Source organism: Pteropus vampyrus, unplaced genomic scaffold (assembly GCF_000151845.1).
Source record: "Pteropus vampyrus isolate Shadow unplaced genomic scaffold, Pvam_2.0 Scaffold4, whole genome shotgun sequence".
Lineage (NCBI taxonomy): Eukaryota > Metazoa > Chordata > Mammalia > Chiroptera > Pteropodidae > Pteropus > Pteropus vampyrus.
In genome coordinates this window covers 9,939,526-9,957,030 of record NW_011888785.1, presented here as the reverse complement: position 1 = coordinate 9,957,030, position 17,505 = coordinate 9,939,526, and the positions used below count along the sequence as shown (strand labels likewise).

Below are 17,505 nucleotides of genomic sequence, written 5' to 3'. Positions count from 1 at the left end.
AATAAATATTAGTTAAATTGCTATAAACTTTTACCTACTCTTTCTGTTTTTGCAATCTGTTGTCCCTCGTATAACAACAAAGAGAGTAAATTAGTATAAATTTTTTGAAGGGCATGTTGGAAGTCTGTACTAGAAACCTTTAAAAGTATTCATAAATTTTGGCTCAGAAATCCTTCATAAGAACTAATCCTTAGGTGATAATCAAAATTCCATACAAAGATTAATGTACAAGGATCTTTATTACATCTTTTAACATGCAACAAGATCATGTAAAATGAAAAGAAAAAAAGGTTAAATGTCTAATAACAGAACTGTTAAATAAATTATGGTATATACATATTGTGGGATATCATATGCTTTTAAAATTCATGTTATCAAAGGATATTTAATGGTGTGAGGAAGTCTCATAGTATAATGTTACCTTACACAGTCAGGATTGCAGGCCGTTTGTATAATATGGGCCTGGTTGTTATGAGGTGGTGGTAGCAGTGCTGTGAGTATGGCATCATGTGTTTCATTACACTCAGAAGAAAATGTACTGAATGTTAGAGTTTATTGCTAGCTGGTGGACGCTGAGTAATTAAAACTTTGTCCCCTATACTTGTCTATATTTTTTCCATTTTTTACAATAAATATGTATAATTTTGCTATTAGAAAAATGTTACAAAAAATAACAGTCACTGAATAATTAGCAACATAGTAACAAACCCCAAAGATTACCTTTTAAAAGCACAATTTTTTTGTTAGTAATTAGGGAAACGCAGCCTGTTCCTTAACCAAGAGAGAAGATCATCCTAGTCAAACAGGGAAAGATGAAAGTTATTTAGAAGCCTCCACTGACCTCATGCCAGCTCAAAGGCTTTGCGTCAGGCTTGTTATTCTCAAGCTCAACAGCCTTGGTAGCAGCAAATATTTGGTTCAGATCAAACAATAAAAAAGCTGATGTAGTAAAATTATAAATACCATAATGTGAAAAATAATATAAACTTTTTAGAAGCAATTGGCAATAAATATACAAGCCTTAAATATGTTCAAATATTTGAATTAGCTAATTTTAACTCAAAATGAGTCCTAAGGAAACAATCTAAATATTGAACAAATTTTACATATAAATATGTTTAGTAAACTATTATTTTCAGTGGAAAATATTAGATAGGAGCCAAATATCTAATAGAAGAATTATTAAATTGATTATATTTACTTGATGGAGTATTGTGAAGATATTAAAAATACAACAATAATTTTGAAAGTGCTTAAGATATGTTAAGTGAAAAAGCAGGTTATATCAATGATGTGAAAGAGCAAGATATATCAATTGAATTTACATAAAAGAATTTAACAACTTTGCATAAAGGAGCCCTATATAGAAAAAAGAATGGGATGAACTGTACCAAAATGATTAGTGTGGTTCTATTAGGAGGTAAGTCAGTGGAGTAATTTTTTCTTTGACTTTTCTCTGTATTCCAAAAATGTTTTTGAGTATTCTTTTATAAACACAGCTAACAAAAATGGTGTTAGAAACGATTTTATCTTTATGATTTTAAAAATGGAATATTCCTCAAAGAAATAGAGCCTTTAAGGATTATAACTTGACTTTACTTGACTATAACTCAGTCCTTCCAGTGGGTCCATATTCATTAGTCCTGAGGAAGATAAAATCTATCTCCAAACAAATCTCATGCTCTCAGAAGTCCACACCCGAATTTCACCCAAGAGTCCTGGATCACCTCTTATGTGCAGGTGGTATGAGAAGTGGTATGAAGAGGGGTTGGAATTAGAACACCATTCAACAAGAAACAAATACGTTTGAAACTGCGTTTGGTTAAGAATTTTTTATTTGAATTCTCAGACAGCCATGGGAAAGAAAAAATCACTCCAATCTCTGCATTCAAATATCTGTATAAGAAGTAAGTAGCAAGACAGGGGAAGGTAACCTGATGAGAACACAAGAATCTGTGAAGAGAATGTCCAGTTGCACATTCCATGTAGTGGGGTAACCAAAAGGATTTTAAGAGCTGAAATAGGGAGTATTCAATTCTTGTTTGTTTATTCTGCTGCGATGTAAACCTCATCCATTAACTCTAATCTCTAGTAAAAGTCATTTGCAGACTTAGCCTTAAACCAGTGGCTATTTTGAGGAATAATAGTATTAAGACACTGACAGAAGTCCTACAACTGGGGACACATGTAAGAGGCCTCCACAAGACTGGTAAGAGGGATAGAGATGTGAAGCAAGTTGGTCCCACAGCCGCATGTGGTGGTTGATGATCAGGAGAAATATCTCAGTTGCAGAGGTACCCCCAAAGGAGTGAGGGGTCCTGGCACCACAATGGGCTTTTTCAGCCCAGGGTTCAAGTGTCAGGATGAGATGTCCCCACAACCTCTGGCTGTGAAAACCAGTGGAGATTGTGGCTGAGTGAAAGAATAGAACAAAACTCCAGAAAAAGAACTAAACAAAATAGTGACAAGCAGTTTACCAGATGTACAGTTCTAAACACTTGGTATAAGGATGCTCAAAGAACTTAGGATAAGAGTAGATGAAATCACTGAGACCTTTAACAAAGAGATGGAAAACATGAAGAAGAGCTAGTCAAAAATGAAGAGTACAATAACAGAAATAAAGTACATTATAGGGAATAAGTGGTAGATTAGATGAAGCAGAACTAATACGTGATTTAGAAGGTAAGGTAGCAGAGAACACTCAATCAGAACAGCAAAAAGTAAAAAGAATCCAAAAACATGAGAGTAATTTAAGGGGACTTGGGGACAACATCAAGTGTAGCAACATTCTCATCATAGGGGAACCAGAAGTGCTGCTTTCAGATGTATTATATTATCAGTTTTCAGTAAACTTGAATAAAAATAATGGGCAAAAAAATTATTACATCTTCCAGTAGGAAGTGATTCATTGAAGAAAAAGGGCAATATATATGGGATAGCAAGTCGAACTAAGTAATTAAGAGGAAAGAAGAACTTGAAGCCAGTGATGACTAGGGGGCATGTAAACGCCTAAGAATTCTGAGAGAGGTTGAGAGAGATACCCACTGACATTTGGTTGGGAAAAGCCAATTTTATTTGTATTTCAAAAGGCAAGGTACCAGTTGGCATATTATGTATAGTTGAAAAGGGTAGAATTTATATATGAGCCTGGGAACTCAATAATCCCACTGACGTTGAGTAAGACCAGATGGCCAATCTCCCTTGCTTCTGCCAATTTTTCTTTTACTTACAATATTAAGAAGAGGATTCTGACATCACAGAGTTAGGAGAACTTATTTCTAAAGTGAATTCATTCACCCAGGAACATTTTATGCTGTCTAACATATGGCAGGCACTGTTATAGACAGTAGGAATACATCGATTAACACAACATACAAAAATCCCTGCTCTCATAGGATTTACAGTTACTTTAAAGTTAAAACCTCAAAGGGGAAAAACAACTACAAAACCAGTGAAATGCAAACAGACAAGTTCGTTGCATTTAAATTTCCATCAGCTGTGATCTAGAAGGTAGTTATTTTGCAGTGACATTACCAGGACTTTACTAGGTCTGAGAAGATGAGAATGTTATCTTTTTGTAGCTTTGAGTTATATTGGGTTTCTGCTACAAACCGATTGGTAGTTCTAAAATTTTAGGGCCAAAAAGGAATCATATCTGTTCTAGCTCAGTTACTCTCAAAGTGGCTGGATTGAGAATAATTCTAGAAAGAATTTACTCCACTCTCAGGTTGGAATAAACTGGAAGTAGATATGAGTAAAAGAAGAACCATGGAGCTAAACAGTGAGAATGCTGGTCAGAATGGCCCTCCTGAATATTTTGGTATCTTCCTACAACATTATTGATTTTACTTATTTCCAAACCAGTTGGTCAGACCATGTGGTTAGAAGTCTCTTGACATGTTGAGAATCGGTCTTCCACTGAGTCATTGCCGTGTACTCTAAAAGCAACTAAAGCGAAACAAAACACAGACACATGGAAGCAAAATCCGAAGTACTATAACTATTGATTTTATACTATTTGGTTATGAATACTTAATAAGGCTTTTATTAGGGAAATGTTGAAGAATAGTATTCTTGCGGTGCTTCTGGAATAAAAGATTCAGTGGTCAAAATAGTTTGGAAAACCATTTCCTTCCTAGAGGTTCACAATGCATATTCAATAAGATCTCTAAGATATCAAACAATAAAGGAACCTCTTCACCTTTGCTTACTCAGTTTTCTGAGTTTTTTGAGCATGAAATCTAGTTTACTTATTTTGATTTTTTTTTGTTTCAACAAACATCCATTTTCATCCCATGAATGTACTTTGAAAATGTTACTCTAGAATAGTTTATGTTTTTTGTTAAAAAGGATAATTATATTACGAAGAGAACTTGAAGTTTATAAGTGGTTTATAGAACTATGTTTGGCAGATACTGACAAACATGAAAAAATATTTTTGAGGTCTTTGTGATTATTTTTTCTTTTTGAAAGTTGAAATGATTTGAAACTGGGAAATAGGTTTCTAGGCCGTACGTGGCCGTTAGCAATTTGTTGCACAAATTTGCACTGCTAGATAATCGAATTTTTATCACTCATTACAGGCTGATTACCCTCTTTGAAGATGTTCTACTTTTTCCCAATTTTGCATCTGAGGCACACATTAGCTGGGCAATTGCTTGCAGTTTTTGTTTTCCATTCTCTAGCTTTTAATGCCATTGAAGATCTAAAAACTTTTAAAAAGCAGCAAAGCAAGAATACTATCCTGCTTGTTAAAGGAAATAAAACCATTTTCAAGGTATGCTTATTCCTTCAATTTCATGGATGCTAAAATCCATGAATGGGCTCCATCTCAAGGCCATCTTAAGCAGAATTATACTGCTTTGTATCTAATGTTGGATTTCTCCATCTGGGAGTCTTTTTCCTGTGAGAGCACTTTCTATTACAGATGAGCGGCAAAATTTCCCGAGATTAGCAAAACTCTTTAATGACTTGGATTTTAGATACCTGACAGGATATGCAAATAGAACCCAAACTGCCTTTCTGAAAGAGTAAGAGCATCCTATGGGCAAAATAAAATAGGCTATGCCTTTTTACTTCTGCTGTTAATTAAAATATTATAATTATAAAGCTAATAAGTAGATTTCTTGTCCTGTATAAAATTATCTTTCCTTATTAAAGTATCATTAACATTTAAAAATTATTTGTATTTCATTTATGCAGAGAGACCACTTGTTCTAGACTAAAGTTCAGATGACTGGCTGAATCGTGAAGGGAATTAATATCAATAATATACTTCCTTATATCTAAAAATAATCCATTAAGAGAAGTCAGCTTCAAAGTGAGACCCAAACAGCTTTTAGTTAAATTTTAATCCTAATATATAGAAAGCCCAAAGTGAACTTATTAGAGGTGTCAGCTGTCACAACAAAACAGAAATTAATTAAATTAAAATCTATTAAACTGACATGTATTGATTTTATATTATGGGCTGGACATTATGATAGATGTTGGGAAGATAGAAAGCAAAGTCATACTCCCTTTCTTAAAAAGGTTATGGTCAAGTAGAGGAGAAAGTTCCACAAATAGGCAATTATGCTTTACCCAGTCTTGGAGAGTAGGGAAGGAATGGCAATTCATGAATGTTTCCAGAGGAACTGAGTTTTTGTAGGTGACAGTTAGGCCTGCTCAACTGAAGGGGTAGGGCATTCCAGGTAGAATGTACAATATGTGCAATGGGACAGGGTGAGAAGGAGGGGCAGGGGACATAGTGAGTTCTGACAAATGAGATTAGTTAGAACAAGGCCAGAGTGTGCGGGACTGGCACATGAAATGAGGCTTGGGAAGTGGACAAGAGTCACATCATAAGGAATTTTATACTTTATAAAGAGTTGAGATTTTATTGTGTAGGAAATGAGGGTCATTGGTAAATCTTATTCAGGGATCTCATAGGTTTGACCCTATCAGGCACATAGTTATGGTTAGGGTGGGTGGCATTTAATACTTCAAAAGGTGATAGTGGTGGTGATGTGTGTATGTGAGAAAGAGAGGGACATTATAGAACTCAATGATGGAGGGATTTACGGGGCTTAGCATTTGAGCAGTAGTGGTGTTAGAGAAGAATGTTGGGATGTGACAGGCATACTATAATGCTAGAAGATCCAGGTAACATTACTTTCTGTTGTTTAGAAGAATTCACCATATGAAGCCAAAGTTCAGAGGTTTTCTCTGCTCAGTTAAGAAAATAGTGGTGATTCTGCTTGAGATGAGACAAGAAGGTAGATGTCTCTGGGATCCAGATCTTAGTGTCTTGCTCATGTCACTTTTTTCCTTCATAGACTTGTTTTACTTCTTCACTCATTTCTTTTTGTCTTTCAAATTTTATTTCTTTCCATAATGTAATTTAGTTTTTTCCCAAAGTGGAATGTGCATCTGATTGTGGAATTGAAAAGCTGCCTTATACTGAAAGTGTATAAGCTTTATTAATTATTCAGACAGTTCTCCACATTTCATCCCTCACAGAGCTGTCAGATCCTTTCCTTTTATGATACTTTTTTCAGCCTTCCATATATATAGAATAAAATATTTAGGAATATTTTTATTCATATATGATACAATATCATTCCACGAGACATGACAATAGTTTATTTTTTTAAAAAAAATCATTAATTCTAGGGACCTAGACCCTGAATAGGTCTAGAGATAGAATTCAAGAGTGCATGAACCTAAATAGGAAAACAATTTCATTTTTACTAACCTGTTGTTGAAATTTACAATTTTCTTCCATTGTAAATGTGGTTGACAACCTATGATTACTTGTAACTTTGTCAACATTAAAGGTCAGTTATTCTCATGTTTCAGTTGTTGCAAATACCTTAAAATATCAAATACTATTTTCATTATTACTAAATGTAATTATTAGGTCTTAATGTGTTAAGAAAGAAGTATATATATTTTTAAAAATCATTAATTCTGATTGGGTTTCAAGTGTTCTTAATACCCCAGTTATGACTTTTGGGATACCAGGTATTCTTTAGATATAAGGAACAGAACTCAACTTACTTAAAATGTAAAGAGATAAGGTGAGGGGATTTTTTTTTTTTTTTTTTAATTATTGAAGGGTTCAAGAATCAGACTGCAAACTCAAACTTAGGGTCAGGAATTATTGGCAGGGTCAGGAATTACTGTGAACTATAAGAACCAGGAATCGGAAAGTTAGTTGTGCTGTTTCTTCCTCCAGGATTGCATGATCTCTTAGCCCTCTTCCTCGTCACATACCTGTTTCAATTCTCTGCATCTAAAGATTGGCTCTGTTTAGATATAAACTGGGGATTCCAATCTGGACTGGAGGAAATCTCTTCAGTCAAGACCTCAGTTAAAAATAGCTAATGTCTGTGTGATATAGCTCTAAAATCACAGGAAAGAAATCCTAATTGGTTCATTTTGAGTTGACTATTAGTTTATTCCTATCATTTAATGCCAGGGGACTAGGTCACATGGACTAGTGCCTTCTCAATGGGAGTGTAGAACATAGGGTCTTAGAAGAGAATGGAGAGTATTCCATGAAGGAAATGTGGAGGAAGGAAAAAAGAATTGTCACAGCTGAACTTTATTCCTGAACCTGCTGTTACTCTCCCACCTTAATTTTTCCCCCTTAGAGCATCTAACAGATCTCAACTTAACCTAAGTTCCAACTCTTTAATTTAGATGCTAATGAGCAGTGAAATGACTAACCATGGACATGAATAAGGAAAAGGTAGAGAACAAAGGTCTAAGGGGAAACTCATGAAGAAAATAATGAACCCCTAAATAATTCAGCATTACCTGGCATATCTGTGACCTACTCTCTGCAGGGCAAGAGGACTCACTCTTCTTCCCAAACTATTGGTATGGTTACAGGGACCTGAATTTTCTCCTGCCAAAGTAGAACAAGTTGAATTAGTTCTATGAATCTTTCCTGAAATCTGCTTGGTACTTAACCTCTCCTCACCCTCTGCTAGCAATTCAGAAGCGGTTATTTGTCTTGTTTCTATTTGTGCTGTTCTATTTTTTTCTTTTCACAAACTGTACTCTTCGTGTATGGCTTTGCTTCCTTAATAATAAGAATATAAATGTCCCTAGAAGCAAATCATGCAAAATTTAACCCTCAATGCCTTTTCATATGGATAAAAGCTTTCTGGAATTTCTTTTCTACTTTTAGTATGTGTGTAAGGATGAAGATTATAGGGTAAAAGAACATTTTCTTTCCCATGTGGGTGATCCAGTTATAACTGGGAGTCAAGAATAATGGTCTTCTACTCATACCATTTTAGTTTTGGGAAAAGTAGCAGTAGAACTGCTGGGCAGGCACTACTATTTTGATGCTGAAGTAGTGGCTCAACAATAAAAATATGCAAACTAGTTTTTAGTGGGTTTATATAATTGTGGTTTGACATATGGTCTCATTTCAGGAGTTACTTCCCTTAATAAGACCCTCTTAAATATTTGTCTGCCTTGACACTGGCAGAAAAATAAGAGGAAAGAATTTAATTTTTTAAAAAGACTATTGACAAACCAATGTTTTTCAAACCCTTCATACTAGGGGTTTCCTACCTCAGACACAGGTATGTCTTAAGCAGTAGAGAATATGAGTGAGGCTAATTGGGTCATTCCCTTTGAACTAAAGGAGCTCCATGATCTCGAGTGTTTTTATAATTTATATGGAAAGTAGACCTTCACTTGTCAATTTAGTGACTTCCTCATTTTCAGTTACCTCCTTTTTCTGTTCACCTCAACAATCTATTTCCATAGTCACATCGTGCTCCATAAGTGCATCATCCTATAATTACTAATTCAATAATATAACTTTGTGACCTAAATCTTCTCTCTTTCCAGTTTACATGTTTAGTAACTCTCATTAATATCCTTAGATCTTTTCAGCTCTTCCATCCCCTCATTTCCTACTTGACCAGATCTTTCCTTTCTTCACCGCCTTCATACTCAGTTTAAATCTCAAGGCATATCACATCAACAAACTTTCACTAACATCATAATTTTCTTTCCCCTTTCCTTTTGTCACATCTCTGTGCTAGCATCTCATTCCTGAATGAACCCAAATATCTGCTTTATTTGTACCTGTGTCCCAGTAGCACAAATATCCTAGAGACAATATTATAATAAAGCAGATCGCTACTTCTATTATTCATGACTTTCTAATTTATGACTTTCAACTTCAGATCAACTCAGTATTGTTCAGCAATCCTGGTACATTTCTCTTGCCAACCCTTGCACTCTCCATATTTATTTTTCAAAGTTTCTCTATTCTTCTCAAATCTCTAATGTCCACCCTCCCACTCTCAGTTCGACTCTCTCAGTGTCAGCACACCGTCTTACTTTCTATTTATGTAGATGAAAAGAGAGAGGAATAGACAAAAGAGAACTCATTCTTGAACTTAGTTGTACTTCTACCCATTATCCCCTCCTTCTGTTATAATAGATAAGCTGGGCCTCCAAGTCGTCCTGGCTAAGACTAAAGTGATTCTGTCTGTCTTCTTAGAAACTGAATGCTATTGATTACTTCTTTACTTTTTAAATTGCTTTTAATTTCTCTTTCTACTGGATTATTGCCAGTAGTAATTAAGTATTTTCAAATCGTCATGATAATAAACATCAACAAATAACTTTTTGTAGCATATCTTTTCAAAGGAATTGTTCATACTCAAACTGTCCAATACTCAATAGTAGTGTTGAATAAATTAAGGAATTATATAAAACTATTTGATAATTTAGCAAAACATTTTATTTTGAAAAAGATTATCCTACATAAATGTTTTAAAACCACTGAATAAATATTAATGGAGGTCCTACAGTATTAAATGTTGGGGATATGGAGTATATAGCAGAGTTCACGCTATTCTGAGGGGCTTATGGTATGGTAGGGAAGACTGGCAAGTAAACATTAACAATACAGTTCGATATATGCTGTATGAAGGTGTATGTTTGAGACTATGAAGCATGTCTATAAGCAACTGAAAATTTAGAAGCACAACAGTTTTTATGAAGACAGGATAAAGTTAAGACGAATGTGTTTTTAAGTTTAAACAAAAAAAACTTCTAAAGAAACTAGCATAATGTGTGTTCTGTCCATAAATTTTATGTAAATTCCATTTTGTGAGACCTTGTAATTTAGGTCAGAAATTGCACAGAGATTTCAATTGCAGGCAATACACTACTTTAAAATTCTCTACTTGACCATGAAATTGTTTCAATATTTAAATGAGGTCTGTTTTTTCAAGCTACTGCTATTTCTTCCTTTCATAGTAAGTCTCCGATATTGACTCACAGTTCATAAATTCCTTTCCAGTTTACCAGCTTTGATGAACTTTCTTGTATCAAACCTAACTTCCCAGGAAGAACAACTGTAACACTGTATTCAAAAATGATCTAAAGCCATTGGGAGATTTACCAAGTCACACAGCACTTGTGATCTGAAAGAGGAAAAATAGGTGGATAAAGTAAAATAATTACTGAATAATCAAAATAAAAATAATGTCTAGTGGAGTTTACATATGCATACATACAGATAGATATGTTTGTGTGTGAGCATCTGTCTGTGAAGTAGTAACATTTCAAATTTAAACGGTCAGTAATTGCATTAAATATAAATAGACTAAATACTATAATAAAAAAGTATTGCCAGAATAAAGAAAAAGATTACAATCATTTAGATATTGCTTACAAAAGGGATAGCTTAAATTTAAAGTTATGGAAAGGTTCAAAGTAAAATGTAAAATATACTAACCAAAAAAGGTTAATACCACTATCCAATATTATAAAAAGCAGATTTTTAAGGTAGGACACATTCTAGAAATAGAGGGATAATTTGTAATAAAAGAAAGTTAATTTATCAGGGAGTCAAATTATTCTATATTTGTGTACCTAATAACATATCTTCAAAGTATCTGAAGCAATAATATGTAGAAAGGACTAATCAAATCTATAATCATAGTCTGAGATTTGAGAGCATTTCTCTCAACAAATGATAGAGTAGGCAAAAAATAAGTGTGAAGAAATTTGAAAGTTGTAATGAACAAGTATCTAATTATATTAATACAAGTAAACTTGTATATATTATATAAAAATACATTATATAACACACATAAACACACAAAAAAATATGTGTGTGTTATATAAACAGCAATTCCAATACATGCAGCCTTTTCAAGGGCATTTGGAAAGTTTGTTGACCACCTAATGCTGCATATAACAAGGTTAACTTTTGATAGTTAATTAACTTGATATATTCATTATATCAAGAAAATAATAGATATAGAACAGTCATTTGATAATTTCTTTATCTCATCATGATACTAACTTTTGGAAAATTAAGAATAGAAGAAAACTTCCTTGATCTGATGGATTATATATAAAGCAAGAATTATATTTAATTGTAGACTCTTGACATTAAAACAAACAATAAAATGGAGGGATAGAGTAGATTCTTGGATTGGAAGTCTTCATATTGTACAAATGTCAGTTCTCATTAAATTGACTCACAGATTTAATGCAATCCTAATCAAAGTCTGTTTTTTTGTTTGTTTGTTTTTGTGAAATTGTCAAGATTATTCTAAAGTTCATACGGTAATGCATGTGAGAATAGCCAGGGCAAACTTGAAGACAAAGATCAAAGTTGTAAGGCATATTACAAGATATCAAGACTTATTATGAATCACATTAATAAAAAAGTATATTAATTATGCAAGGAGAGAAAAATAGAACTGACTGGAATAGCTAGTCAGAATAAAGACCCACATATATGCAAACACTTGATTTATGAGAAGGGCAGATATTCAAAGCAGCAGGCAAAGAACAAGCTTTTCAATAAGTGCTGCTGAGTCAACTGAAGATCCACGCAAAAATGAATGTAAACCCTACATCACACCACATACAAAAGTCACTTCCAAGATTACAGATAAAAATGTAGGAAGTAAAAAAACTAAAAACAATCACATCATAATTATGGCCTTTGGTTATACAAAGATTTCTTAAATAGGAAAAAAAAAAACCCCATTTAAACATTTAGAAAAAATAAATGCTACATTACACTTTAAGAAAAACAAAAACAGTTTTTCAGCAAAAGTCACCATTATATGGTAAAAAAGAAATCCGCAGAGTTCAAGAAGATCATCGCAATATTATGATTGATAAAAGGAGCCCTCACCTAGAATACGTAATGGTTTCTATAAATCAATTAGAAAATGATGGAAAACTAACAGAAAATTGGATAAAATACTTTAACCAGGTACATTACAAAAGAGGACATTAAAATAGTCAAAATAACATATGAAAGGAGGTACGACCTCATTAAGCCTCAACTGAATGTAAATTAAATCTATGAGCTCCATTTCCCAGGATGGCTAAAATTAAATGACCGATATTACTCTGGTAATATCTGGAAAGGTTGTGGAGTAACAAAAACTCTCATACATTGCTGGTGGGAGTGCAAATTGGTATAATCACTTTGGAGGATTATTTGATATTATCTGGGAAAGCTGAGCCTAACCAAGTCCTATGACTCAGTAATAAAATATCCAGGTTTATAACCATAAGAAATGCTTTCATATGTTCATTAAAATAAAAAAAAAGGATGTTCACAGCATTAATAGTAATGGACAAAAATCCACCCCAATGTTCACCAAATATAGAGGGATAAATGTGTTGTGATATATTAATTATAACGGAATACTGTATGGCAGTGAATAAAATGAATTGCTTCTACACCCAATAGCAAGGACAAATCTCACGAATGTTTAGTGAAAGAAGGCTGAAACAAAGGCATAAAAATTGTGCTATTCTGTTTATAAAATTCAAACCCTCGCAGGATAAATCTTTTGTGCAAGGAGTCTAGTCACCATTCAGTGTTCAGGGAAGAGATAGTGTTTGAGAGGGGTGAAAAAATGTTTCTGAATAGCTAGTAGTGGCTTCTTGGCTGGGTAGGGTTAGATGGATGTATTCATCCTATTACATTCATTGAACAGTACAATTATGATGAGTGTGCTTATCTATATAAATGTTATATTTGAATATAAACCCCTATTAAACTTTTTGGCGATGCGTATATTTTGAAATATTTAGAGTTACATTAGTAAATGTGGAGAAGCAAGTCTGTTAATTGTTTTAAGCAAGGGAATATTTTCCATCAAAAAGTAAGATGGTATAATAAAAGAGCATGGATGATGGTACCTGGCAGTTTTGAGTTTGAATCCTAAATTTATTGCTTACTAATTTTATGACCTTGAACTCATTAACTTATCTAATCTTCAGTTTCTAAAAAAATGCCTTTAAGGAATATGTAATATGTATTAATAGACCTGAAGCTTTTTATTTTCCTAGAACTTTTTGTGTTAAGCACTACTTAAAGAGTAAAGCCACCATACTCCCAGGATGGACTACAGCCAATAGATGTGGCTTTGGTGGTTACTATATTTCTGCCTTTACTCATTTGGAAAAAGCCAATTTAGAAAACCATAAGGCACTTCTTACACACAAGCCATAATTACTTTGCTTTGTAACCCTTGCTCTTTCCTGGTTAGCTCCTCAGCACACTAAAACACAGCAGCAATAAACAGACTAATCATTTTCCTATACTGAAGCCTCTGTCAGGAAACTCATTTATCTCATCTGTGCCAAAAGCAAATATCTTCACAGTCCTTCCTGCTTTGCCTTTTAGGTGACTCAGAACACCTGGTTGCCAATTGCTAGCTGATGATAATTAGCTTTCAATTATCACCAGTTACATTTTCACCTGTTCAATTTGCAAATTCCTGAGTTTTTTGGCTTGTGCTGTTAACAAGTTCTGATCTCTGCTGTCTTCAGTACACCTGCTCTGTGAGAGTAGGGAAACAGTTCTCTCACTGGGGAATTACCCCTTCATCTGCCATGCTGTCCGGTTTTATCCATCTGGTGTTAGATGGGTACATGCTCTGCAAGGAGACATTTGGAAAGACAAGGTTCTTAGTCTCAGTCTCTTAGGTTCCCAGGGCTGTCTTGCTTTTGTGGAAGTGTTTCTGTGACTTTACTCACTTTGTTCAAAAAATAGCCAAATAATTATTTATTCCTGTAAATTAACTTTTGTAAGAGATAACCAAAACAATAACCAGACAATATAAGGAATGAGTGAATTTATAACAATGGGTTTCACCTAAATTTTATAATGGATTAAGATTCAATAAACCAGGAAAGGAGATGAAGTTAAAGAAAATAATGTAGGAAGATCTTGAGAGGGGACAGGAAAACTATCCTAGTAAAATTTATTGGTAGTTATATTTGAAGACATTTATGTCAATTAGAATATATTCTTTAAGTGTCTGATAGGTGGTCTTGGTATAAACACAAAGTGGAACCCTCTAAATATTAAGATAATACCATGCACAAAGCAATATCACAATATAGAATATTAAAGCTAGTATTAAGTGGACATATTACATTGATTTATGCATTAAATAACATCAACATAGCTCATATATAAGGAATTTTAAAATGTCATTGAAAACAGTACATAACAGAAAAAGATTTACTTGCATCATATAGTTTCACTTTCTATTTAAAATCATTGTTTAAATAAATTATAAAACAATAACAACAAAACCATGACATTAAAAGTTTTAAAAAGAGAAAGAACACATAACACCTTTCTGTAACTTTATAAATATTTAATTTTGCATATTTTTTTATTTTTACCTGCATATATTTGATATCATTTAGCCATAGTTTATAATAAATATTGTTTTAAATTTAATAGTGTTTTTCTGCATTTCCATAGTTTTCATTACTTTAATGAATACAGATAAGTTCACCAAAATGATATAATCTACTAAGTCTTTCACTTATTATGGGGCATTTGTCTTGTATTTGTTACTTAAATTATTGTGAGTAACACTGCATTTAACATTCTTCTGTTCTAATAACTTTTAATATATTCGTGCGGAATTATGTGTCACATTTGTGCCTTGATAGATTACCAATTGCTTTTTCAAATATTATAAATTTGTACTTTTTAATTCTAAATCTGTCTTACTAAATGGTATTTTTTAAACTCCTTTTATATATTTTTGTCAGGAAGAATGTATTTTTACCTTAATATTACAAAATAATTTGTGTTGAATGAAGGAAACCTTTAAAATTAGGAAATTACAGAATAAAACAGAAATAAAATTACTGAGTCTATGACCTAGAAAATCTCTTAATATTTTGAAATATACAGAAGAATCAGACTTTTATAGGAAAATATTTAAAACCCCATTATAATGTTATTTTGTTAATAATCAATACTTCATAGTTTCATCTCCTCAAATACATTTTGAACATTTTAGGAATAAGCATCATACCCTGCATTTATTTTGAATCCATACAGTGCAAGTCATGTTTCTATCATGTGAAAAACATTCAGTTTCTTGAAAAATTCTCACAGTTCATTGTTTTTCTGGAAGCAAGAATTGATATTTTTAAAAATCTAATTTATTGGGACTGTGGACTTATTTTAATATTTTAAGTCTGTGCCATCTCCCAAATATGACTAATTTTATGTTGATTAATTTACACAAGGAACATTTATTAAGTGGTAAGCAAAAAAACTAAGAAGAACATGGTCATTTATTTAAGATTGGCCATGGGCCAACCAGAAAAGGCTTTTACTGCAAGAGTAAAACTTCATTGAATATTGAAACACAAATAGATCTTCATAAGGCTCAGGCAGGCAAGAGAAGAAAGAGTACTTCAGGAGGAAGACACAACGTGGTCAAAGATTCAACCATATAAGAGAACCATGACACTGACAGTGGCTTCCTAAGAGGAAGAAGTGTTAAGAAATGAGCCTGGAGAAATGAGCAGGGGCCAGATCATATTGGGCATGATCGTCATGCTATGGATAGTTACCAAAGGTGTTACAAAGCAGGTATTGACTTAGTAATACAAAAATGCCTAACTACGTGTATTTAAATAAGATGATTGTTACATCAAACCCGAAATTTCCATTTCGGAAAACATGTTTCATCTAACTTGTCAGTATAATCAAATGTATATGGAAATTACTTCTTAAATACTAAATTAGATAGTCATTATTTCACATATATGCTCAAAATCTAAGCAGTGAAAACAAGATGTTTCATGAACATCTCTCTCATGGTAAATGAGTGAAAGGTCGTTTTTAGCTTCATGTCAACTAAAATTTAACTCTCAAGTCTCTAAACACCATTAAGTACCACCATGTGGTTTAAAATATCAGGTTCTAACTTTGTGAATGTATATACACTAGATGACAACCTATTCCTTTACAGACCCTCTCACCTTGAAACTACCACTCTGATTTTTAAAAATTGGAAGTAAATATGAAGAAAACAAGACAAAAAGACTCTATTACTCAGGGGTGTTAGCTAAACTGAGACTCAGTGGATGGTCAGAGACCAAAAATATACTCAGTGCATTGTCAGCAATTTTAAGGGAAGTAAGTTTGTCACTCCAAAGGATATGGCTTTGAGCACACATCAAAATATACACAAGCGGTGTCATTTGACCCACAACAAGCATTAATACTGAATCTGAATGTGCAACACCAAGTATAGTGGAAGTCAGTATATTCTATTTGTTTTAAACATTTTGTATTGCAAACAGCATGTCTGAAGCCTCTGTAAGTTTCCTTCCATAAAGATGACTCATTTTATTTTAGCCAAGTGCTGTTTTGTAACAGGCACTATAAGGTAATGCTGCAACTTTCTCATCCCTCAGATTTGTGCAGGAAGTCTGTGCAGGATAGAAAAGAGTTTATAGTGCTTACTAGGTTCTCTAATCTGGTTTTGATTTCTGAACCTCAGAGAAGTTTGAAGCTGATTCGATTAGTACTTAATTCCCATCTACTTTATCGTGATTTTAAGATGTTCATTCTCATTGCATAATTGTAGTCTCTGGATTTTTATGTACAAGTATACCACTTAAGTTTCTCATTACAAATAGTACTAAGAAATGTAGTCAACAAGAAAGAGATTATGGAACCTCTAAAAATCCGACACATACCAATGAGTTTGCTATCTCTATTTATTTGTATAGTCAGTAACTGTTTGCATCGATAAGCCACTTATATATGAACTGCTAGCTTCAATGGTTCACTGGTTCTATGATTTACATTTGTGCAATTTGGCACATATCATGTAGAAAGTATACTCTATTATAGTCTAGGATTGCCTGGGACTTTTAAAATGATATGATTTTTAATATCTTCATTTACCTGATGAGAATTAAGTGTGTTGACTATTTAATCTATAATCTATATTTATATAATTTAGCTTTTATTCTCATTTTCACTATGGCTTCTTATTTCCTGACAATCGATGAGTTTATATAAACCACCTGTACTTGCTGCTTTCTTTAAAAAACAAACAAACAAACAAAAAAAACCCATGCAGCTGAGATGGCATCTAAATGTTGAATAGCAGGGAATCAATTATTATAGTATTTCTATATTCTGGAATACAATCTACCTATTGCAAATGTGGT

General features: G+C 33.1%; 1 long non-coding RNA gene across 1 annotated transcript in view; it reads left to right on the top strand.

Moving 5' to 3' along the window:
* The first annotated feature begins 2,575 nt into the window (after positions 1-2,575).
* LOC111742254 overlaps positions 2,576-17,505 on the top strand; it is an 18,624-nt gene continuing 3,694 nt past the window's right edge. The window contains exons 1-2 of the long non-coding RNA XR_002781238.1: positions 2,576-2,589; positions 8,577-8,582. This is a non-coding gene — a long non-coding RNA (uncharacterized LOC111742254). The remainder of the gene's footprint in view (positions 2,590-8,576; positions 8,583-17,505) is intronic.